This window comes from Petaurus breviceps, unplaced genomic scaffold, assembly GCF_028583685.1.
Source record: "Petaurus breviceps papuanus isolate PSGF00001 unplaced genomic scaffold, PetGlider_PUasm1.0 90731, whole genome shotgun sequence".
Taxonomy (NCBI): Eukaryota; Metazoa; Chordata; class Mammalia; order Diprotodontia; family Petauridae; genus Petaurus; species Petaurus breviceps.
In genome coordinates this window covers 11,060,522-11,087,825 of record NW_027187325.1, presented here as the reverse complement: position 1 = coordinate 11,087,825, position 27,304 = coordinate 11,060,522, and the positions used below count along the sequence as shown (strand labels likewise).

The 27,304-nt window shown below is 36.9% G+C and overlaps 1 protein-coding gene across 5 annotated transcripts in view; it reads right to left on the bottom strand.

The window, feature by feature from the left end:
* Positions 1-27,304, bottom strand: part of MID1 (midline 1) — a 459,261-nt gene that overhangs the window by 155,885 nt on the left and 276,072 nt on the right. The window contains exon 1 of one of the 5 annotated variants that reach the window (XM_069066925.1): positions 1,926-2,160. The exons of the other annotated variants lie outside the window; for them this stretch is intronic. The gene's annotated coding sequence lies outside the window, so the exon portion shown is untranslated. Of the gene's footprint in view, positions 1-1,925; positions 2,161-27,304 lie in introns of those variants that run through there. 5 annotated transcript variants of the gene reach the window in all.

Sequence of the window (27,304 nt, the reverse complement as noted above, 5' to 3'; positions counted from 1 at the left end):
TCTCTCTCTCTCTCTCTCTCTCTCTCTCTCTCTCTCTCTCTCTCTCTGTCTCTCTCTGTCTCTCTCTCTCAATAGGGGTGTGGCTGTTAGAAAGCTGTGGGCTAGCTATTTACAATCAAGATTTAAGATGTGAAATAGTACCTACTCATTTTCTCACCTCAAAAAAGCATCTATGCCTCTCCCTTGCATGCAAGGTAGGGAAAAAGTATAATAGACAGAAATCCTCTCTCTCTCTCTCTCTCTCTCTCTCTCTCTCTCTCTCACACACACACACCACACATTGAAAACTTGAAGTTGCATCTATTGTGAATTTTCTACAGATTTATTCTTTTTGAAAACATCAATCATAAACACAAACATTTAGCATCTGCATAGTCTACTGTGGTGCAGTTTAGCCTTGGGTTAAACCATGGATGGAACAAAACCTAAAATACCACTTTAAAGAGTATTATTCCTGCTTAAGAACAGATAAATCAGTAAATGTTGAACAGAAGAGGAAAGTGGAAATGAGGATCAATTTGCTTGAGTTTAATGACACTAATTATGGCAGGGACTGATGCCACAGGCAAGTTTATTTTCTAGCTCAAACTAGACAACAGTCAAAAAAGTAAGCAAATAAAGTTTATTATTAAATAAATAGAAGAAATTATTTACTCTATAGAAATTAAAGATGGGAGAAAAAATTCATAAACCATCTGTGCCATCCTATCTATGGCTCCACTTCAACCTTTAACAACTCATTACAATATAAACTATGAAATCATTATCAGATTATTTTAAGTTTCAGCAGATGGTTGAAAAATTATTTTTCATAAAATTTCCACAACATACCTAAAGTTTAGGGATTCGTTTTCGCAGTTGGTGTCTGAAACTAACAACTAGAATGATGAGAAGGTAAAGAGTCCTAATGCCCCAAGATTCAAAGAATGCATTAGAGAAGAAGCATTGGGTGGGGGTGGGGAGCAGAGAGCCAGAGTTAAGAGTCAGGATGACTTAGGTTCAAGTCCCAATTTAACACATAATGGCTATGCGACTCTAGCCAAGTCACTGAACCTTTTAGCACTCCAGGCACTAAGTAATGTAAGGCTATCGTCTAACATGAAGAGAAGGTGAAACCAGCATTGGTAAATGGGAGTTTCCTCAACAAGCTTTTCCTGCACCAATAAAATCACATTCCAGGGACCTACATAAGATAATTAGGTTAATAATCATCTCCTATGACCTGTCATTTCATTTGTTGTCCATGGACAGTTTGGGTTGAAATTTTAGACTGCACAATTCAAAATGTAAGATAATAAATCTAAAGACATGCAGACATCTAATTTCACAAAATACACATTTGGTGAAGATGTGCAAATTGAAAGTAACTGATTGTACACTCTTTTTCTAACACCTCAAACATTGTGCATAAAATATTTGCCTCTTAATAATGACACTAGCATGCCATTCAAAAACACCCCATACCAGCTAACTATGTAATTTGAATTATCAATGAAGATTTCATATAAAAAGACAATTTGAAAGTAAAGATGTATTTGGGGGGGGGGCACAAACACAATTTTATCATTTAGGAAAAATGGAAGGTCACATATTGTAGGAGTTTTTTCATACAAAAGCATAAGACCCATAGGTATTAAACAGAATCTAATCCTTTCTGGTTCATTTTATGTTCTTTTAGGACAAGCAAAAACTATACATTTGGAAACGTAAAAAAAAAAAAGCAATATCATTTCCTTGAGAAACAGCTCCATTGTACTAGATCTGCCAAATAGCGAAGGAAACTTGTTATAATAGCCTTCAGAAAGACAGTATGTTCCATTACAAGATTGCGCAAAACAACACAGAACATTTTTAAATGCTGTCTTCTTTAGGTATTTTACTTTCAACATTTAAAAACTTACAGAATTACCAACTCAAATACGCACCCATGGATTTCGACCTGGTTCTTTTTGATGAAACATTGCTGTAGATAGACCACGGAGACCCACTCAAAAGATACTGACGGGCCAAAGGCACCAGATGGTAGCAGCGCCTGTGATCCCAGTAATCCTGGGGCAGCCCTGTGTCTGTAACTGTGAGACAGTCAACACTGAAACACAACAGGAAAATCTGCCCTACAATTCCAGGAAAGCCAGCTCCACCTAATCACCTCCGCCAGAGTTTAAGAATTAAAAATCCCTCAGCATTCCCATTGCCTTTTCCACTGACCCCTGCTGTGGATTATCTCCTTTCTCTCTCAACTTTTAACCAAAACTGAGTAGGGGGACAAAAAAAAGAAAAGGCACGGGTCAGGAACTTTGGCAAAGCATCCCTATGACTTATCAGGCAATGATGGCTGGTAAGAGGGACTTTGAACTCTGCTACCCTGTGCTTGAAGGGACGGGAGCTCAGCCTACTGTGTAATTAAGCCCGGGCTGAGTAATGAACAAGAGTGTCCCTACGCGTGTAACAGGAGACTGACCTGAGCTGACGAAAGCTGCTCCCTAAGGTGAACAGTGGAACACTTTCCCTGCTTGCTGATTAGGGGTCATTCAGGGCAAATGGAAACAAATGCTACCTCTGATATGCTTTGGTTGCTGCGTTGGGGATATTTTCTCATTCTCTCTCTCATTCTCTCTCTCTTATTCATTCTCTCTCTCATTCTCTCTCTCATTCTCTCTCTCTCTCTCTCTCTCTCTCTCTCTCTCTCTCTCTCGTTACACGCGTAGGGACCCTCCTCCCCCTCCTCCCCCTCCCCCCTCCCTCCCTCTCCCTCCCCCCCTCCCCCTCTCCCACTCACCCCCCCCCCCAATCAAACCTTGCCATAGTCACTTAAAAATCTCAGCAGCTACACTGATAGCTTCACAGAAAAGAACTGTCTACCTTATAAAGATAATAAAGCATTGAATTCATGATCCACTGCCCCCCTTTTCAAAATTCAAGGTCAGATTCTGAATCATCTTCCGGGAGCATATTAAAAATACAACATTAAATATTAAAATATTTTTAAAATCTAAAAATACAAATGCCAAATATCAAATGGGGGAAAAAGGGATTGGAATCCCAAAGTCAAGACTTTAGGGACTCAGAGGCTGAGGGAAGAAACAGAGAAAAGAAGCAACCTTAAGAAAAAAAGTAATTTTTCTCCCAATAGGGAATGAATACTGAAGCACATTTATGATACACAGAAATCTGGTGCAAACTGCTTTTTCCCCCCCAAGGATGTGGGTTATATCTATGCAAGACAAGAAATTGCAACCAATCTAATCACCAGGAAAGTGTTTTAAAAGAAAGTTTAGCATAAACCTGGGTGATTCAATGTAGGCACCAGACATTTGGACTCCAACAAAGGTGTTAAAAAAAAATTCTTGTTAAAGTGGAAACAGCAGGAAAGAATTGCTTCCTTGTGTTCTCCGGATTTCATGTTGCAATGCCTTCTTTCATGCCATTGCAACACTGCCCAGTGAAACACACTTCAGATGTTTGGACATCAAGATGAAAACATACATTTCCTTGGCTCCATGGCCTACAAGTGAGCTTGCATTTTATTCTTTTAGCAACAAACAGAGTGATTAATTTCCCATATGTAAAACTTTCTTGAAAAAAAAGAGTGGGACTCAAAAGAGGTATACATCAACATGTAGTAATTATGAAGTACCTTTCATCAAGGGATCTCAAAGCATTATTTTTGTTATGAGCCATTTAAATAGCCAATATGTCTACTGGGCATTCCAGACCAAGTGGATATGCATTTTGGCACTGCAATGGGAAAATGAGACTGCAAACATGCCACCATAAAAGAAAAACATGACTTCACCCCCAATTTATGAATGCATAATTGTTGCTGTTATTGTCATTCAATTGTTTCAGTCATGTCTAACTCTTAGTGACCCCATTTGGGGTTTTCTTGGCAAAAATCCTGGAGCAGTTTGCCATTTCCTTCTCCAGCTCATTTTATACATGAGAAAACTGAGGTAAACAGGTCTAAGTGACTTGTCCAGAGTCACACAACTAGTAAGTGTCTGAGACCAGATTTGAACTCAGAAAGATAAATCTTTCGAACTCTAGACCCAGCACTCTATTCTAACTACTCATGTGAATGTATAAATATTTTATGAAATACTTTTCTGGTAGCTCATAGATACTAATGAATCATTTTGGGTGAACCACAATTACTTCTCATCCCAACACTTCCATAACTTATTTGAGGAAAAAAAGTTCTGGCTCAGTTTTAATGAAGATTACAATAATATAGATTTATTTGCCATTAAAAATACTGCCACTGATTGAAGCCAATGTAGTTGAGATTTAGACAGCATTAACTCAAACCCCTGTGTGCCTCAGTTTCTTCAAATGAGGATTAATAACAGCATCTACTTCACAGAATTGTGAGGATCAAATGACATAATATTTGTAAAGCACTTAGCACAAGTGTTGGCATATATTAGGGTGCTTAATAAATGTTTGTTCCCATTTCTTCCCTTTCCTTCCTCCACTGCCTGACTTGAAAACATTAGCAGTCAATGATAATCACACCAGATTTGGCTCACAAGAACTGTAAAATGGGAGTGGGGAGGGGGTGTATTAGATGATCTGTTCCAGCTCTAAATCTATGGTCCTTCACAGATCTCTGCTAAATCATTTGTGGGCTTGAAGGTGTTAGCACTCTATTCTCCTGAGCTTCCCACCCCATTTCCATCACTGAATAAATTTTCCTCCAAGTGACAGTCACAGGACAGAAACACAATTTTTCTTTATCAATATCTATACATCCTGATGTCATTCTCATCGTGCATCACTGCTAACAGGACACAAATTCTTCTAATTTCTCTTCCCATGTAAGAGCATGAATATAGTATTCTTGAAAATAACATCCCTTAAATATTTGATAAATTTTACCTGGAAATTGGCAACACATCCTAAGCAAGTCACACACACTGAGCTAAAAACATATGGCTATGTGTTTGAAGAGCTGGAATCTCTACATCTCAGAAGGAGACTTTGTGTACCTAGAATTTCTTCCTGGCCTACCTTACTAAGTAAAACTCTAGAGGCCAGGTAAAGATACCTGACTTTCAAAGCTGTTGGACTCTCTTCTCTTTCCTTCCTGGTACACTGGGAGACCTTTGCTCAATAAAAGTCACTGATGGTAAAAGGGGCATATTTTGCTGATGTTCTCTGGAGACTAAGACCTCAATCTGCACCAAAATACATAGGATTCTTTTGACTCACCACAATAACAATTACACTGCATGGTGTGTGACTGCATAGCACAAATAGATTGTGAAACACACCATCTAATATTATATTTCTCTTCCTCAAAGGAAAACAGTTTCTTTCTTGACTTTAAAGTCAGACACCAACTCCCCCAGCTTACAATACACTCAGACTACTTTTGATCATGAAAAAAAATGGAAAAACTAACCCCTGCCCCCAACTCTTGGTTAACTGTTATAAAGGACATGCTTTTAAAATTCCTCTGTGATCATTGGAGCTGGGCACTCAGTGACTGAAGTTTTCCGTTTTGGGGTGTTTTTTTTAAGCCCCAGAAAGAGGAGTCAGTCTTTTGTTCTAAATTGTTATTGTAAAAGCATCAAATTCTGGTTGGGCCCCATAAAAGAAAAGAATGATGGGAACACTAGTAGCAGAAAGGATGCCAGCACTTATAGGAAAACAGGATATGAAGACTAGGTAAATGTGCCTCTGCACAGAAAAGGGGCCATGATGTTTCTCTGGAGATATGCAGGAAAGAGTATTTGTATCTGAGTCATGACCAGTCTCAATATATGGCCCAAGTGTTCTAGCCAATAACAAATTTTACAATCGGGGGTAGTAATGTTACATCATGTTCATCTGAAACAAAGCAGTTTGTGTAACAAAATAAGCATACAAAGTAAGCTAAGATTATTCTAAATTAATCTAATTTCAGTCTGAGATACTGTTTAAGAAACTCCTTTACCTCCTTTGTTTTCTTCTTTTTCCCTTCTGTTTTCATTACTAGACAAAATAGGAGGATTTCGTATTTAATTAATCACTTATCAAACATACAACAATTTAATTCTTGAGTTTTTTTTTTGTTTTGAATGAGAACTGCCTTTCTATTTATAATTGCTCACTTCAACTTACATTTTTAAAAATGTAGAGACACTAAGAACTGTTCAATGAGTTATGTGATTCTTTTGTAATCTAGTTTGGAACCTAACCAATACTAACAGGGACTGATTTTGTCAAGTCCTACTCAGTCATTAGTATACTAAGTGTACGGAGATTATATATGTATATGGTGTGCATGTAAAAATTTGTGTATATATAGATATGTGTGCATCTGTATATTTATGAATATATAAATGCTCATGATGCAATTAGTATAATGTTGTATTTTATAAGGTGTTTTCTGAGATGCCTAGCAAATATAGGACTCATTTATGAAGTTGAAAAATTGAAATTCTGAGTTTTCTGTTCTTATAACATTTTTTTCTTTCAACTTATATTATTCACTCAAACGCTTCCTCATATCTTTGTCAGATCTCTTCCTAGACACACTTCATCTCTCCTCTCCCTTGATAATCTGTCATATCAATTTCAGTTTTCTATTTAGCATCGATCTCCATACTTTTTCAGTGCTTCATCATGGGAAATTTAACCCTGAATTCTCAAAGCATATCTCAACACAGAACAATTTCCAACAGGTCAGCTCCTCCCAAGCTAGAAAGGCTATGGGTATGTTCTTAGCAATGGATTCTATGTCTGTTATTGGAAGACTGGTCTATCTAACATTGGAAAGGCTTATAATAGGAAGGTTTACCATAACACGTTTAATTGTTTTTATCCCCAATAACTCATTAAGACTATCAAATGAAGTGTAGAGGTGTTCTTATCTGCTTTACAAGCAGCTGGGTCGTGCTTGCAGTCAGGAAGCCTTCAGCTTTAAATTTGGACAGACTCAAACACTTACCCTAAACAAGTCATTTCACCTTTGCCTCAGTTTCCTCAACTGTAAAAAAAAATAATAACAGCATCTACTTCCGAGGACTGCTGTGAAGAAAAAATGAGATATTTGTGCAGCGCTCAGCACAGTTCCTGGTTACATAGTGCTTAAAAAAAATCCTTCCCTCCTTTCCCCACATGGAGGCAATCACAAACCCTTGAAGCATTAAAATACAGATCCTCTGCTTCCATTTTTCTCAACTCACCATTATTATTTTTTTTTGCTTGCCCAGCTCTCTTCAGAAGGTCCCTGTGAATTCAATATTCCTTCCATCTTCTTACCATGCGCCCCTATTCTACAGAATTCTGGGACCCTGAATGCCTATATGACAAAGACTTCTGCTGGCTGTTTTTCCAATCAAATTTCATAAAATGTGCTAATGTCACTTTACATGTTATTTCTTCATCATTACCACAGAGTGTATTAAATGGCAGACTGTTGGGAATAAGTACTCAAGGCTTTGCAGCTTCCTTCAAGTCCCTGCTAAAAATGCACCTTCTATAGAAAGGTTTTTCCCACTCTTCCTTGATTCTTCTCCTGCCTTCCCTCTGTTGATGATAGATGGTTAGTATATAATTGTTTTCATGTTGTCTCCCCCATCAGACTGTCAGCTTCTTGAGAGTAAGGACTGACTTTCGCCTTTTTTTTTCTGGTATCCTTAGCACTTAGCACAATACCCAGTACATAATAAATGCATAATAAATCCTTATTGACTGAGTGAAGGTTAATGGTAGCTAGGGAAGTCCAAAGAATGACATAATGACAAAATTTTCTCCATCAGTTATGATGTTAGAATAATCAAAGAAGCAATACAGTGCCCTCTGCCTAAACCTACCAAATAAATAGCATCTCCTTGGAACTACCTCACTGGTGTCAGGCCACTTTCAGCCTAACTATGGAATATAGATTCACCTGATCATCTTACCGTTTACTGGTTTTAAGGACTAACCCCTATTAGAAGTTTTCTACACACTGTCATTTCACTTTCCGAAATGTTTTATTCCACAATGATTCCTTTGGAATTGAACTTGGTGAAACTGAAAGCCTTCTTCATCGTTGGCTTCACTCTTTTAAACAAATAAGCAGAAGCTTAGAAAGCTCTTTTAAAATTCAGCCTGACTTTGTTACACGTTTAATGCTTGAACAAGGAAAGTAAAATACAACTCATTATTTTCACTGTCAAGGAAAAAATGTGATGGATTATTGCAGAACAGTGCCCTCTTTACTCAGATTAGAATTATTTTAATAATGAAAATTGAGAGGGACAATAAATGGGGGGAGGGGGAGAGAAAGAGGTGAGGGAGAGGAAGAGAGAGAGAGAGAGAGAGAGAGAGAGAGAGAGAGAGAGAGAGAGTACTTAAAGTTTCCTGACTTACTATTTGATCCTAAGATGTTAACCAAGAATTTAAAATAATCACTTTTACATGTTAGGGTTAAAGGGAGAAGCATGAAGGAAATGAATATAGACATTAGAACAGTCATAGAACTAGTTTAGAAAATCAGACCCACCTGGCTTCCATCCACCTGGCTCTCCCTTCACTGGAAGTAGAAGTTTCAGGAAGGAAATTGGAGGAAGTGGAGCTACAGAGTATGGAGGGGATTTGGGGAGGGGAAGGCTGGGGTTCAAGTTACAATAAAGTGAATCCACTTCTCAGGGTTGTGGGAGAAAGAAGACCTATTAAAAACTGAAGTCTCCAATGCCTCATAGATCTTGCCATTGGTGTTTGGAAGCCTTCTTGTTTGCAAAAGAATGAAAACATAAAATATTGAATATAGCTGGTTGGAGTCAAGTATAATAGAAATATCATTGGGTTTGGAGTATATAATGTGTGTATACACACATGATTCTAATGAATATTCATATATGTAAATGAATATTTGTTAGAATTTCTACATCAAAGATAAAGTTTCTTGCCAATTGTCATATTTGTTTATGAGCCAAAATTTCATTAAAGTAAAAGCAGTGTAAATCTTATTCTTTTGTAGTTGATAAACATACAAGTCTGTTTCAAAGAACTGTGTACATGTGTGTGTCTGGACCTAGTACATCACAGTCTCCAGTATCATGCAATCTGCTTCCACCCTAAGGTCAAAATATTCCAGGTTTACAAGGCTCTCTTTTTGTTCCAGAGAATTCAGAGAAGCAGATTCACAGTGACTGGTTGTTGATGTTGATAGTTTAAGAGACAAATGCCTTTCAGTAATCAAAATCCCAGTTATTATCGTGACAATGAAAAGATAAAATGTCTGTATGAAGTGCCCAGAAAAAAGTAGGTTTTAGAATTCAAAGTTATGAGGGAGGGAAGAAGGGAAGCAGAATATATTTAGTTCTGTCTAAAATGTTTAGTGCTGGAAGTGGTTGAATGCAGTGAGTTCATTCTTTATCCAACATAAATGAAAATGGGATTATATTTACTTTCCTAATGAACACTAAAAACCCCTCAAGAAATGTTAAAGTAAGCAAATTGGGAAACAGATACAACATGCATCTAAACTAACCAATAGTTTTTTATGTTTGTCTTTTGTTTTTTAGTTTGTCTAGATTACTGGTACTCTATCAAAGAATGGTTTTATCAACACATAAAGTGGTTTGGAATAAATTGAGAATGTTTTAGATTTTGGATACTCAGGGTAAGGGCTAATAAAAAAAATTCAAACCAAATTGTGGGGGGAAACTGGCTAAAATGTCCATTTCCATTCAAAAATTCTTTGAAAGTATTCCTTCTTAAAACAACACAAAAAGCCTCCCATGAACTAGTCCTAATATTTAGTTTCACAAACTTAGTCTTTCCTTAGAATGTGGCTAGTGGTACTCCTGAGGAATGAGGAGATGGATGTAGAATTAGGGCTGGGATAGTAAGGCTTTTACAGAGAGAGGCTTTGTTCTTTGACACAGACAGCCAAAGTCCCCCTCCCTCTTTGAAAATCAAGTGCTAAAACATCACCCATCCAAATACAAACCCTCCCTTTTTCTCTGTCCCCCACCCTGGCATATCAACATCCAGAAGTAATTCTCTGGATGGGTGATTTTTAATCATTATCCTGACTGGCAGGCCCAAGGATTAAACTATGGTCCTTTTGAGCAGTAGCTTTATACACATTAGCCCCCTGGGGTGCTGAACTCTAAAACCTCTTTCTTTCTCTAGTTCTAGCCTGTATCTTGCAAAGCCCTAGCTAGTCACTGTGGTATAGGGCTTTTCTTCCATGCTTGGTTACCAGAAGAAAAAAAAAAGATCCTAAAACCTCAAACCCTACAACAATGGAATTAAGTATTGCAATGTATTTCAGACAGTATTCAGACAAATGGTCAGGCTCCAAGCTTTTTTCTTGTAGTTGAGATTTCCCTATCATGAAAGCTTCACATTCTCATCCTATGAGCTTGGCAATGGCATGAGTGATAATTTGGCTGAATGAAAACAGAATGAGTTTTCTGTAACTCACTTCAAAACTGCTGAATGGAAATCAAGGGCAGCATCTTCTTAATCAAGCACAATTTCCTGCCTAGGGATTGCATAAATATAATATGCCATCTGGCCCCATTCTGCTGCTTTGGGATTTTCTTGCTTTGCTGATATCTTGAGCAAAAACACTATAATTTCACTAGCAAATTATTTTTATCACACTGCTTATTTCCTTCCCTATGATTCTCTGACAAGCCATGTAGAAAGCTTTGTTCAATGTTTAACGATGAAAACACTCTCCCTACCTTTTTTTTTTAAACATCATCGTGGAAAGCCAAAACATTTAACATATGTTTTATTCCCCTGTGTAATACTGAGTGACTCTCAGTTTTGTTGAAAGGGACTGATGGCATTGGACAGAACTAAACTTGCAGTAAGGGGACAACTGGGCTTCTTCATATGCCTCTGCCAAAGAGACTAAAAATGCTGTTTATTTAGGTCTGTGGTATTATCATAGACTGATGGTAAAAAAAAAAAAGAAAAAAAAAGCACTAGCCAGGAGGTAAAGTCAATATTGAAATCCATGTCTATTTTAACCAGTCAGGGTGCAATAGTAGGGCTTCAACAGACTAGAATACCTAGAGAATGAGAAGCGTTGGTTAATTTAATTTTCTGGTTAATGGAGCATTCCAAGAAACCTTTTGTGAGTAACCCTTTGTTAACACCATTTCCAAAATGTCCGAGTCCACTCCTCTTTATTAAGGAACATATACTGTCCATAAAGTAAGAGTTCAGAACTGTAGTTTCTGAGTTATTGTAAAGATTAATTTTTGCTTTTAGGGAAATGCAATTAAATCTAAAACACGTTGTTTCCCATAAAATATCCTAAAATATTTTTAATAAATTACAAAAATGGGGCATGCAAATTTCTGACTGAGGGTTATGCTTAACAGAAGACAAAAGACTTCTCTTACAAAAGGTTATCTTACTCCTACTCACTTCCTCTCTCTAGTAATTTCTAATCACTTCAAAAGACTCCAAATTCACATTTTAGTTTAAAGTGTTTAATCCAATACTACATTAGAGTGGTGATCTCATTAATGTAGGTGTTTCCAATAATGTAGATCATAAGCCATCTATGCTTTCCTCTCCTCGTGATCCCATAAATTCAGTATTGGGACTGTCATCCAATATACTGGGAACCTTCTTCCAGTTCTTCTGACATTGCATAGAGTAAATGGCATTCTGTTGGTGATCTTTTGCTCTTACCCATTTCCCTCCCTTGTCATACATTTTTGGTGACACCATTTCTACTATTTCTCTTAAGTAGTTCCATATTTGTAGTCTGCTAGAAACTGTTCGTGTCCATCACAGACCTTCCCATTTCCCTTTGAATGGTCCTCAACTTCAATCCTTTGAAGACTGTGCTATTCCAGGATTTATAACTAAACAATACCAAAAGAAGGATGTAGGTGTAAAAACTGGTTTTTTTTGTTTTTGGAGGATCCTGTGACCACTAAAAGCAGAGCACAGTTTCACAAGGGTAATACAGACTTTTCATCTTCTTATTCAGTTATGGGTCTAGCTTATTTACCCTTTGCAAAATTGGCTAAATTTCTCAAATTATCTTTATATTTTACAAATATATCATTAGAAGATGAATTTGATACATGGAAAAAATGTCACCAAGAAAGACTTTACATTACTATTTGGTTTTCTAAAGAATACAGGAAGTTTAAGGATCAACTACATTTTCACCTTGTCCATGATGTTTTTTTGACAATTTCTGTACATGCTGATATCTCCTTCTTGTGTTGGCATAGATAGTCCTTTGGCTGTTTCATATGTGAAAATGCTATCTTCCTAACTATATTGTCATTTACTTAGAATGTTAGAATGAAAAGGGAAATTAGATGCATCGATCTTCTCCTACCCAGTGCAAGAATCCCTTCAAGAATTTGCCTGATTTGAAGACTGATCCATTACGTATTATTTTTGTATTCTCTATAGTATCAAACAGTGCTCAACACATATTAAGTTATCATATATTTGCTGAATTCAGAAGAATGAAGCTGAAATGATTTGAAGATTAGTATTTCTCCAACCAATCTATCTATGGAATAATTTTGACCTTGAAATATATCGGCATAACTTATATATGCTGGTATGGGGAAAGGGGAAGATATTCCAAGGTTTAAAGGAGAAAATTAAGTCTTTTCATACTGAAACATTGCCATGTGTAACAAATATTTTGGAATATAATTTCATGGTTAATATTTTGGTGGAAAAATATCTGAAGCAGAAAAATCCACTCACAGATTTCCCTATTCAAATCACCTACAACACGAGGGTTCCACAGAATAGAGCTGGATAAACCTCATCTTGGGTCATAAATCATGGAACAGGAAACCTGAAATGGGTCTTAGAGGTCATCTAATACAAACCACTCAATGTAAAGATGATAAAAATGAGGGGGAAATAGGAGAACTGTCTGAAGTCATAGAGAGAGCCAATGGTAAAACCAGGACTAAACTCAGGTTTTCAAATTTTCAGAGGGGCCTGATATAACATATCAACAATAGAGAGCTTTAGGCAACAGAATTGAAGATGCCAACTTTGGTATTGTCATTGATTTGTCTATGTATGTTGAAAAATGTACCAGTATTGGAGATACAAAATAAAAGTGCTATATTTATTTGTTTGTTTATTTATATAGTCTCTGCACTCAGGGAGCTCCCATTTTAATGGAAGAATTAATACTCAAATAATTGTACATGCATGATAAATACAGTGAATATGGAGGGTCAGAGGGAAGGCATTAGTAGCTGGGGTGGTAGGGGGTAGGACTAGGAAAGGCCTTCTGGAGAAGGTAAGGTTTAAGTCAAAAGGTAGAAGAAAGGAGGAAAGGGGAAGACCCAGTAAAAGGGTCGTTGGAAGATGGGGTTGCCTTAAGTGAGAAACAGCAAGAAGGTTGATGTCACTGTATCACAGAGTGTTTAAAAGGGAGGAAAGTATAATAACACTGGAAAGGTAGGAGAGATCAGATTGCAAAAGGCTTTAAATGTTCAAAAGATATTTTATATATATATGGTATGAGGTAATAGGGAGTTACTGGAGTTTAATATGTAAAGCTAATCAGATTTGTAGTTTAGGATCTGTACTTTAAGGAGATCATTTTGGCAGCTGAGTGGAGGACAGACTGGAAAGGAGTAGGGGGTGGGAACCTTGAACAGGGAAGACCAATTAGCAAATTTAGGACCTTGTGTCTTTTTAATATTTTTATTGCCAAAGTAAAAATGCTCCATTATCTCAAGTAATATGTTGTCATTAATTAAGGCTACTAGTGACCAGTAGTAAAATAAAATATCCTTAAATTTTTTTTCATAACAATACCTGACCTTCTAAACCAGTCAACAATGTGCTTGTAGTCTATGCATGAATAAGACAATGACATACGTACCAAAGGGACCCTGATTCATTAATTTGGTCATTATTTCCTTTTATACTGAGGAGTTACTGTTATGTCTTCAAGAGGGATATATTGAAGAAATATTCAGCTGTATAGTTTGAAGAGCTGAGTTTTCATGGCTTGAAAAAATGATCATGAGTTAATAGTACTGGAGATTTCTGGGATTTTATAAAGAGTGCTTGAGATAGCTAATGACCCAATAGTTGTCACATAGAATTACATATAGAGGGTTTATGTTGATAATTTAGTTTTATTAATACTTCATCAGAAAGGAATCTGGAAAAAAAAAGAACCCCCCCCCCTTTTTTTGCTCTGGTTTTACTTCCAACTAATTTTTTTAAATACCAAAAGAAACAGAAAAATGGTAAAGCACTGCCCATAAGTCATTTCTTCATCAGAAGTTGTTGGGAAATTTTACAGGCTATAATACTCTTCTTTTCCCCCTAGGATAACTGACATCTGGATAGTATTGACAGGGTGAGTGTTTTAAATGAGATAAAAAAAACTTTTCTAAAAAAAAAAAAAAGACAACTTTGTAGCATTGGCTCATTTCCATTCACTTGGTCACTGGTATCCCCTAAAGCACTATTTTTAAAAAGACCTCATTTGTCATCAGTCCTTTCTACTCAAATGAACAATGACTTGTGATCCACCCAGCTAGTGGTCACAAGAGAACAAATATTCACCCATAATTGATGTTTGCTTTAATAAATGTAAATATTTTAAAACATATAGCATTCCTAAGAACCCATTTCATTTTAATGGAACATTAAGATCCATTTTTTCTACCTTCATGATTTGAGCCTACAAACTCTCTCTCTCTCTCTCTCTCTCTCTCTCTCTCTCTCTCTCTCTCTCTCTCTCTCTCTCTCTCTCTCTCTCTCTCTCTCTCTCTCTCTCTCCCTCTCTCTCTCCCTCTCTCTCTCCCTCTCTCTCTCTCCTCTATGCATATGTGAGTTTATACATAGGAGTCCTGTGTTTGGAATGGAAACAACACATCTCAAAGTGGTTACAAGATGTCAGCTTTAAGACGCCATTAAAAGCATAACTGCAATTATCTATAAAGTAAGAGATATTTTATTGATTTAAAAGTAGCTTACTTGAAAGATGTCAGTGAAGAAGTCCCTTGATTTTCCAATTCAAGAAGCACTTATATGCCTACTATATGCTGACAGCGTTAGGCGCTAGAGAAACAAATACCAAAACAAATAAATAAAAACAAGTTCCTGTGGTCAAGAAACCTACATTCTACTTGGGTGAGATAAGGCATAAAGAGTAAATAAATATAAACTTAGAGATTAGGTAGTGGGGAAAGGGTAACATCAACTGTGAGGAAAATATGGCAGAATCATGAAAAGTTTTGTGTCATATTGAATTGAGTTTTAAAGGGAGCTAGAGATGCCAACAGGCAAAGATAAAAAAAAAGGAGGGCATTCCAGACTTGGGAAACATCTTGTACAAAGGAAAAGAGATGGGAGATGAAGAGAAGATGAAATACTGTGAACAGGTAGGACTCAGACTAAGAAGGGCATTAAATGTCCAAGAACTGACATTTCTTCCTAGAAGAAGAGAATCGCTGGACCTAAAAAAATCAAGATTAAAGATGCCTAAAGGGGCAGCCAGGTAGCACAGCGAGTAAGAGCACTGGCCTCAGAATTGGGATGACCTGGGATCGAATCTGGGCTCAGACTCTTAGCACCCACCCAGAAACACCTGGCCGTGTAACCTTGAGCAAGTTACTTAACCCCAATTACTTAGGGGTGGCCAGGTGGCACAGTGAGTAAGAGCATCGGCCCCAGAGTCGGGATGACCTGGGATCGAATCTGGGCTCTGATACTTATCACCACACCCAGAAATAACTGGCCGTGTAACCTTGAGCAAGTTATTTAACCCCAATTGCTTTAAAAAAATATAAAGATGCCTAAGAAATATGAAGATTTAGTTGCAAAGGAGAAGTAAAATTACATATAACTCCCCCCCCCCCTTTTTTTGGAGGTAGTAAGTCTCATCTTTTGGGTAGTTATTAGGAACCACTTATTGTACTGAACATTGCTACCTGGTTCTCCAGTCAAAGACTGAAGGAGAATCTGTGGATGTTTCATAGAAGTCCTCTTTCCTTTGTCCTAGATAACTAAGGCTACATCCCACATGAAGCCTGATTATATATGATAAAAATAAAATTAAACAAGAATGAACAGCCAATTTGCACTTGAGGGTAATACAGATATCATTTAATTTTCATTCATCCCTTTAACCTTTCTGTAAATGTTGTCTCTCCTGATTAGAATTTTAGCTCCTTGATAGCAGGGACTGTCTTGTTTCTCCATTTGTAAGCTCAGTGCTTAATAAATGATTTTCCATTTCATTCCTTCATTTGTCCAATCACTCATCAAATATTTATTGATCTTGTCCTATCATAAGACACTGCAGGATATATAAAAAAGACAAGATAAAGATGTACCCATTTGAACAACCTCAGCAAATGAAATATGCATGTGTGTGTGCACGTGTTTGTGTACATATAGATACACAGAGCATTTCCCCTTGTTCTTAACTGCAGAGCACTGTTATAGTCTTGAATGAAGAAGTTTAAAATTGTGGATCTCAAAAGGGATTTATGAGTTATTGCAACGATCAAATGATCATATGTATGGTTCTTTGCTCTAAATAAATGCTACCTAAAACAAACAAAACTAGTAGAGCTCAAGTAGAACAAGAAATGGATTCATCTTTTTTTATACTTTTGGTAGGAATAACTTTCCATCATTTCTTGTATCTGTTCTAGTCTGTCTGTCTGTCTGTCTGTCTGTCTGTCTCTCTCTCTCTCACACACACACACACACACACACACACACACAGAGTCTAAGAGTTTAATGCCATGGTTTGGCATGGGCACACGGAAGGACAGTTAGGACAATGTCAATGTCAATTCAGAAGGGACAAAGAAAGCAGGTTTTAGAAAGTTGCTATAGGGGTAGGTTTATTGCTTGAACTCTAGTCCCTGCACCCTGCTGCCCTCTAGTGGAGTGGGTAGTCACTGCAGATGACTTCCCAAAGTAACAGTAGTGGTTTCCACCAACCAAATGTGTGACCTTAGGCATGTCATTTCCTCTTTCTGATCCCCTGTGTCCTCTGCAAAATGATAGGGTTAGACTAGATTCTAGGTTTTCTAGACTCTGCGTGTGTGTGTGTGTGTGTGTGTGTGTGTGTGTGTGTGAGAGAGAGAGAGAGAGAGAGAGAGAGAGAGAGAGAGAGAGAGAGAGAGAGAGAGAGATGGGGGAAGAGAACTGAAGACTAGGACAGACACAAGAAATGTATCTAAGAAATGTGTGTAACTGCAAAGGAAACCTTGGAATGGTAACCAACATATTTTTTAAAAAGTTCACAAACACCAGCCATAGAACCCCAATACTGGATGATCTGACATTCTAGTCTTTGCTCCTCTCTAACCTAAGAGACCAGAAATTCATTGCCTTATCCTCTTCACTAGACTTGGTCCAGTTTATCTTCCTTGACCATAGATTTAACAACTTTCCCTCCTATAGAAATCACCATCACTCTCCAAACAAAGACTCCATCCTTAACTCCTTATAAACATCCATCTACATCTTCTTTGTAACCAGGGTAAAAATGTCACTATCCAGATGTTCCTCTCATATCATTGCTTCTCAGAGATGGTTATCTATTCCTTTGCTAATGTTCTTGCTGAATGTTAACTAGATGCTGTGTTGTAATGGATGGAATATCATAATCAGAGTCAGAAAAGAGATGTGTTCAAATCCTGACTCCAAACAGTTGGCCAAGTCATTTAATATCTGTGAGCCTTGACGGCTTCATTTGTATAATGGGAATAACAGCCATATTTGAACTAGATACCTCTCAAGGTAATTAGAAGAAAAATACTTTGTAAATAAAGGTGCCATAAAAATACATTGCTGTTATGAATAAGACTAACTTGTAGAATCTTTTACTTTCCTTAATTCTTTAGTTTCACTAAAGGCAACATATAAATATTGAAAGACTTATGAGAATGTAAGTAATAATTAAATGTCAAAAGAAGTTGATTAGAAACAGATTATATAATGATGGCTCACAATAACCATATAACTTGTATAGAAGTTGCCAAGCTTCATTGACAGAAAATGTCCTCATTTGGAACTTTCCTATACCAATGACATCACAGGTCCAATTCCTCCTACCTAGTCCCTATGACATTTATATAACTCTTTAAAATTCATAAAACCATTTCCTCATAAAAGCTCTATAACAACCAAGTATAGAAATAGCTCTATTTTGCAGATGAGGAAATTGAGGTAAAGAGATTTGCCCATGGTCACACAGCTAAGACAAGATATAGCTAAGACTCAAATCTGGGGTGGCCAGGTAGCACAGCGAGTAAGAGCACCAGCCCCCAGAGTTGGGATGACCTGGAGGATCGAATCTGGGCTCAGATACTCAGCACCACACCAAGAAATAACTGGCCGTGTAACCTTGAGCAAGTTACTTAACCCCAATTGCTTAAAAAAAAAAAAGACTCAAATCCAAATCCAACTGTGGATCCAACAGTCTTTCCATGTTGTGTTACACATTAAGTCCTTTTTAAAAAGATAATGTATCTTATTTTTAATTTATAGAATAAAACAAGCATTTCTATAACATAGTATAATAAAAGAAAAAGATGATTGCACATGAAACTACAAATCTGTTATGTACATCTTGCTATTCCTTTTAAATATGTAATAAAATGATCATGTAAATGTTTCCCCTTTTTTTTCTTCCCTTCCCACCTTGCCCTAGAGATGGCTACCATTAGACACAAATCGGTATACAAACACACACACATGTGTATGCAAAATTATTCTATACTTCTATTTATCATTTTTTTCTCTGGATGAAAATAGTGCCTTTCTATGTCCTTTATTTTTAATTTATGTATTTATAATACTTAAAATGACTTAGTCACTCAAAGTCATTCTTAAAACAATATTGCTGCTGCTGCATAAGTTCTTTCTATACATTTTTGTTTGTTTGTTTGTTTGTTTATCCTTTGTTCTCAAAGAGGACCATGGCATCAGGAAAGTTCAGCCGTGGCATCAGGAAAGTTCAGCCGTGGCATCAGGAAAGTTCAGCCGTGGCATCAGGAAAGTTCAGCCGTGGCATCAGGAAAGTTCAGCCGTGGCATCAGGAAAGTTCAGCCATGGCATCAGGAAAGTTCAGCCATGACTTGCAAGTGGATTGGATGTAAGTGAAGGAGGGCTGTGTAGTCACCAGCCTCACTTTCTCCTGCAGGGTAAATATTAGACCTCTGCGACTACCAACAGGAAGAGCTAGGTTGCTAGGTTCTAGACTCCTAAGGACTAGACTTCCTTATCTTCATTGTCTTATCTTCATATCTCCCTGCTGCTGCTGCTGCTGTTACTGTTGTAATTCTACCCTCCAGACTACAATTCCCAAGATTATTTGGTCGAGGTCACTTGGTTACAAGGTCACTTGGCTAAGAAAAATCATGTATATATGTATAAGCATATTCCAGTCCTTCTCTACCCTAATCTTTGCCCAGAGTGAAAAGGCAGCACCTTCTCCCTCTTTCCATTTCTTACTGAAAGCACTTTAATCAGCCTAGGAAAAGACTATCAATGGACTATCAATTCATCCTTCCTCTGATTTGGAGCTCTTCTCAGGCCACCTTTCACTCTCCAGTATGGTTATCTCCCCTATTAGGATATAAAAGCTTCAAGGCAGAGATGATCTCCCTTCTACTGTTGTATCCCTAGCACCTAGAACACACTTAGCACACAGTCAGCATTTAATGCTTTTTCATTCACCGTTGATTACTTATACATACTATACTACATATAATATCACTAAGCCTGGATCTTTACCGAAGCCTACTAAAGACAAAGTTCTAAGTTGACAGTGGGCAAGATATGGTTGTAGAATTTACTTTAAGAATAAAAAAAAGTCACTTTCAGTACAAGGAATAATAGTTAATAATTATAGAACATGTCTAAAATAGTTTAAATAGAATAGTTATTTGTTTTCTAAAGCAGACAGAAAAGCATAAAAAAATAATAGAAAAAAGCTACTTGAAGGCAGGGATTGGGTTTTTTTTTTTTTCATTTCTGTCTTGGACTCCAAAGTGCCTGGTACTTTTTTCCCACCTGTTACTCTTTGGGTGAGTCTCGATATAGCAACCTTTTTGGCGTAATGTTATTCAGTCTGTACTATATTCTTTTGTACTTGTTGACCATAAGATCATAGATTTCGAGATGGAAAGTATCTTAAAGGTTATCTAGTTCTACCCTTTTGCATAACCCCCTGTGGGCAGCTATGTGAAGCAGCTGATAGACTACCTGGCCTGGAGTCAGGAAGACTCATCTTCCTGAGTTCAAATCCAGCCTCAGACACTTACTGGCTGTGTGACCCTGGGCAAGTCTCTTAATCCTGTTTGCCTCAGTTTCCTCATCTGTAAAATGAACTGGAGAAGGAAATGGCAAACCACTCTAGTATCTTTGCCAAGAAAACCCCAAAAGGGGTCACAAAGAGTTGGACACAACTAATAAAATTCCTAAACAATAAAACATGATACTCTATAAAAGAAGTTCAGGCATATATAAACACTTACTAAATGCCTGTTGAATGAATGCTAGAGTTGGAAGGAACTTTAATAATCATCTAGTTCAACTCAATATCACACAAAGAGAAAAACTGGGACCCGAGGATTTTAAGCAATCTTGCCTAAGGTCATTCATTTTGTTAGGGGCTCTAATTTTAAAATGAAAATTTAGTCATCTCAGCATTTGATTTACCATAATTCATCTTAGTTTGTTGTCCCAGGAAACCCGATGAGCAGGTTTTAAATTTTTTGAAGAAAAGTGTACATTACAAATGATTCCATATCAGAGTAAAAGGTTTAGGGGCAAAGGGGCTGGCTGACCTATATTTTCCTACATTGACATTTTGTTCATTTAAAAAAAATCTAACAATGTTAAATGCTAAAGCATTTCAGAGATTTTTCTTCCCCTCCCTCAGAACCCAAGCATTTATGGCTCATTAAACAAGAAACATTTCCACTTTTCTTGTGGCTGAGCCATGGACAAGTCATTCTGCTCATAAAACTATTCCTTCATGGATCATAACACCAATTTCTTTGACTTAACAGATATAAAATTCCAAATTGCCAAAGAGATTTTCTATTTCAACACATTTTCCATTAAAATAAATAACACTATGGTCACTCATTAGATTAAATATCACCTTTCTGGAGCCATAGAAAATGTATATAGATATGTATATTAAAAATGTAGAAGTATTATAGAACATATATATATGTGCATGTATTTGTATATATACACACATATATGCATATATATTACATCTGTATTTGCTTTAATGAAGCATTTATTAATCTCAACAGATGAGGGCAACTCAGGATTCCCATGACTTTCAAATTCACAGACTTGGCAGTCTTTGGAAGGACAAAGTTCAGGAATTCCAATAGCTTCTCTAAATCCAGATTAAAAAAAAAAAACAACTCACAACCTCCAAAACAAAGTAGAATTCTTGTGCTCTAAATACTCTTTAAAAGGGTACTTAGTTTATGTAATTGACTGTAAAGTTGAGTGCAGACAAGATAGTCTTTAATACCCATGAAAAAAAATTTCTACTCTGTCTACAATGGTATATTTGTCTTAGGAGTACAATTTATTTTACCGGGCCATCCTCACAGTATCCCATGTGATGGGGTTGAGAATCTTCACGTAAGCCATTTAGCCAACAGGAACACAGTAAGACAGTGGTAGGAAGACATGTCTGCAGTCTTCAGTTGCAAAGACTTTTTAGTCCATTGAAGATCTCACTGCGTAAAAAGGTATTATTATTGGGCAGCCAGGGCTTAAACCAAGATTAACCTCAAATTTTTCTTTGACTTCAGAATGTGACCTGCATATGCTGTAGGAGCTTTCTGTGATTGAACCCATCTGCCTTCTCTTTGAATGATTCTCCACTAGGTACCTTTTTACCTTGATGTTATTCAGTTTGGACTACATTAATTTGCAGTTGTTGATCATAACTTTAGAACTGTAAGAGATCTTAAAGGTCATTTAGCCTAACCCCTTTGTTTACCCTATAACATGGCATTTTATATTCTGTTGATGGCTGTGTGTCCAAGAAAATTATAAAAATATTGTCTCAGTTACAAAGTATTTTATGTATGTAAATAAATCTTATTTGATCTTCACAATAATCACTCATTGTCTTGGGTAGTACAAGTAGCATTATTGCCTTTTTACAGAAGAAAAAGTTGAGATTTTAATATTTAGTATGTTGTAGCTTTGAGAGCCTTGAACCTGGAATCAGGTGAGACCTGGGTTCAAATTCTGACTCTATTACTTACTTATTATGTGACCTTGGGCAAGTCAGTTGACCACTTTGAACCTCAGTTTCCTCATATTTTAGATGGGGAAAACACAGCCATTATAAGATAACTGTGAGGAAGGCACTTTGCAAATGTTAAAGCAATGGATAAATATTAGTTATTATTATATAACTTGACTAAAGTTCCTTGAGGACAGGAATTTTGTTGATAGCCCATTGTATTCTGTGTGCATAAATATGCATGCATATATATATATATATATATATATATGTATGATGTGCATGTGTGTGAGAGAGAGGGAAAGGGAGAGGGAGAAAGGGGGAGGGGGGAGAGGGGGAGAGAGAGAAAAAGAGAGAGAGAGAGAGAGAAAGAGAGAGATTGCTCAGTTAATGCCATTATTGACCAGTTATTGCTTTTATACTCTCCTCAACCTAAAAGTCCCATATTGGTATATGCTTATTGTGAAGAAACAACAATGAAAAGACTTCCATATTAAGTTTAAGTGAAGAAATCTACACCGGAAGGCAGAGAGCATTTTTTTCATCACTGAAGACATATATACACATATATATGTACATATGTGTATACACATATATACATACATGTATGTGTGTGCATTTATATATACACATGAATACACACATCTCTGTGTGTGTATCAATTATAAATATCTTCAGTGATCTCAACTGTTAGAACCCTGAGCTGCCTTTAAAATTTAAAGAAAGGTACAGTTTCTGCATTTTAGCTCCATTAAAAATGCAAATCAAGCAAACAAAAACAACAATAACAAAAAATAAACCCACAAAGACCATCTTTCCTACTCATGGGTAAATTTGTCTCTACAATGGCTGAGCTTGAGATTCTTGACTACTATGGTTTCCCAGCTAGGTGGCACAGTGGATGGAGGACCAGCCCTGGAGTCAGAAAGCCTCATCTTTTAAATTCAAATCTGGCTTCAGATACACTTACTAGCTGTATGACCCTGGGCAAGTCACTTACCCCTGTTTGCCTCAGTTTTCTCATCTGTTAAATGAGCTGGAGGAGGAAATGGTAAACCACTCCAGTATCTTGGCCAAAAACCCCCCTAAATGGGGTTTGAAGAATTGGACATGATCGAACAACAAAAACTATAACTTCTGACTTTTTGTTCTAATTTCCTGCCCCTCTGCCCCCCACTAACTTGTCATATTTGACCTTATCTGATTCTCCCTTACCATAACACTGTCAAGTTGACATATCTGGTGCTTAAAAAAAATAGTTGTTGGATTCATCCTCATCTATAAAAAACACTTGCCCTTTATTAAAAAAAAAAATGAAACCCCACCAAGTTTTTCTGGTTCTTAGTGGAATTGGATAAAAATTACAAGCATAAATGCTTTCAAGCTAAACATATAAATATTCCTGATTTTCAAAGTAAGCTCAAATATTCCCACTTACTACCTTTCTTCTTATTTCTTCCTTTATTATCATGGAAAGAATATTCCTCTGGTAAAGACATATTGAGTATCGTCCCATAAATCAACTGTTACAAGTTGATATTACAATAATATCAAACAAGGACAAAGTGAACAATTCTGTCAATCACTATATTCTAGCAAAAAGGCTTTAGAATTCCAATTCATTAAGTAGTAATTGGAGGCTTTCTAAAACCCAATTGGACAAATATCTATACTTAGTCTTACTTGGATTCAGAAATTGAATGGTAACTCTGCCCCTAAATTTTATCATTGGCATATTGAAAGTAATCAAGATTGATTTACCTCAGGGAAACCAATTAGAATGGAACACAGACAATAAGAGAAACCCTGTGGGGAAAGAATTTGGGGCCCACAATCATGTAATATTTCTAACCAAAAGAAGATCACATTTTAAAATGATGCATCAAGTCAAATTTCTCCCTTCTTCATTCCATCCTATTCACAGCTGCTGTTAAAGGAATCTTCCCAAGTACCACATTTCTCTCCTGCTCAAAAAGCTCCAGTGAATGTCTCTAGTACCTTCCTCTTGGATCAAAAAATAAACTGTTAGGGGCGGCCAGGTGGCTCAGCGAGTAAGAGCACCGGCTCCAGTGTTGGGACGACCTGGATATCGAATCCCGGGCTCAGACACTCAGCACCACACCCAGAAATAACTGGCCGCGTAACCTTGAGCAAGTTACTTAACCCCGATTGCTTAAAAAAAATAAAAAATAAATAAATAAACTGTCCTGATTGACATTTAAAGCTCTTCACTATTGAATTCTAGACTACTTTTACAGGCTTACAGAACAATATTCCTCTTCACTCACTCTTACATGAGCCAACTCAAACCTACTTGCTGATCCCCAAACACAACAATTTGTGAAATTCCATCTTCTGTCTCTGTGCCTTTGCATACTGTCCCTCCATGGCTGGAATTCACTCTCTCCTCACCTCTGCCCCTTAGAATCTCAATCCCTTAAAATTTAGTTCAAGCTCTGTTTCCTACATAGACCTTTCCTCATCCCCTCAACTGTTTGGCCCACACCGAAATTACTTGGTATAGATATTATATTTATTTAAATGTGCACAAGTCAGTTTCTGAGAGAATATAAACTTTCTGGCAGAGACATTTTGTCTCTGTCCTTGAAGCCTCTGAATTCAGCACAGTGCCTGGCATATACAAAAACACATAATAAATGTTTACCTATTGGGCAGTTAGGTGAAGACTCATCATCTTCCTGAGTTCAAATTTGGTCTCAGACACTAATTGGTTGTGTGACCCTGGGCAAGTCATTTAACCCTGTTTGCCTCAGTTCTTCATCTGTCAAATGAACTGGAGAAGGAAATGACAAAGCCCTCCAATATCTTTGCCAAGAAAACCCCAAATGGGGTCACAAAGAGTTAGACATGACTGAATGACTAAACAACAAATGGAACATACAGTTTATAATGATATATAATCCTTGAATTCAGTGATTTACATAGAAACTGATTTTGGCCATGCTTAACAGTTAAATGCTTTTATTTTTACTGCTGTATTGCCTTCACCCTTAGTTATATTTGGATCAAAAACAAAATTTATAATTGTAGGAATTTTTATATTTTTTTTAAAGCAATTGGGGTTAACTAACTTGCTCAAGGTTACACGGCCAGTTATTATTTCTGGGTGTGGTGCTGAGTATCTGAGCCCGGATTTGATCCAGGTCATCCCGACACTGGAGCCAGTGCTCTTACTCACTGAGCCACCTGGCCGCCCCTATTGTAGGAATTTTTAGAAGAAAAATAAGATCATATTAACAAATGGTTGTTTTACCTAAATTCTTACCAGTAAATACGTAAATCCATTTTGTTGTTAGAATTGTACTTCATGAGAAAGCCTCTTTTTTTTTTAAGACAATGCAATTTGAGATGATGCAATATTAAATTGCAGGGAAATATATGTAAGCACGTACGCGCACACACACACACACCTTTACTTGAAGTTAATTCAGAAAAATCTCAGTAATTTTAATTGCAATAGTACTACATCACCTCAGGCTGCAACTAATTTTATATGTAAAAGAAATCTGAACTAGTGCCTATTTTCTGAAATTAAATTTTCTTCTTTAGTTAAAAGTCTCAAAAATATTGTAACAGATAAGGACATGCATTTAATAAGTCTTCCTTTAGTTATCATTATAAAGCAGCCCATCCTTGAGGACAGAGAGTAAAGGCAATAGTCAGGTACTATTGTCTATATTCTCAGTACCTGGCACTTTGAATAGTACGAAGTAAATGCTCAATAATTTCTTGACTAATCGAGAATACACACACACATGCACACACACACACACACACACTAAAAAGTTGACTTGTTTGTCATAAGTTCAAGTACCATTCATATCCCTCATAAAAAGAGTAAAGAACTATATGAAAGAGAAGAACTATAGGTCGTTGCCATGACCATTAATTACTCTTCCACAATTTTCCAATTATTCAATCCAATGTCAAGCATTTTATCAGGCAATATTAAAAATCAGAAGAGCTGTGTTTTATGGTTGGCTCCTGCAATAACTTGTTACATGACTCCAGAAAATGATTAGTATCTTTCTCAGATACCACCAAATGTTCACAAGACTGTTCGAAATGGGAGTGTGTATGAAAGGACTAACATGTGATAACTTCATATAAACCCTGGGAGAATATTATGCAACTATAACACAGACTGTTTCCTAAAGGCAGAGATTAATAATCATGAATAATAACTGTAATAATATTAATAGTAGTTAACAGCTATCATTTATATTACACAGGCCTCGAAAGCAGCCAGAGCTGGATTTAAGCCTTACTTCTGATGCCTAATAGAGGTGTGATCCTGGAGAGAAATTACTTAACTTCTCAATGCTCTAGTGACTTTTATTTGGTTGGTTTTTTGCCTTTTTTTTTTTGGAGGTGGGAAGGCAGGGCAATTGGGGTTAAGTGACTTGACCAAGGTCACATGGCTAGTAAGTGTGTCAAGTGTCTGAGGCTGGATGTGAACTCAGGTCCTTCTGACTCCAGGGCTGGTGTTCTATTCACTACACCACCTGGCCACCTTTAGTGTCTTTCTAAGACTATGATTTGGAGAGAAAGCTGTGACTTGTATTGGTAGATGGAGTTTTCTTCACCTTGGGCATCTGTGAACCAATGGAATCAGAGGTTTAGTCCCTATCCATTTTATGAAATGCTTTAAAGTTTTGCAAAAGTCCTTTACATGTTATTTCATTTGATCCTCACTATAGCCCTGTGAAGAAGGTGCTATTATTGTGCCCATTTTACAAATGAGGAGACAGAATTACGAAAAAGTTAAGTGACTTGCTTGGAGTCACAAGGCTAGGGTCTGAGGCAACATTTAAATTAAGATCTTCCAGATTCTAGCAATCTATCCACTGTGCCACCTAGCAAATAGGCAGCATAGTCTAAGCAGAGTATTTGTGTTCATTTTACACATTAAAAAAATTAATACTTCATATTGCTTGCCATACACTTTTCTCTGACTCACAGTGGCTGTAATGTTTCTAACTCAGCTATACGATTTCATTTTAGCAAATCACATGAAGATGATATCTCAATACCAGGTCTATGATACCCTCAGGGAAACAAGAACTCACG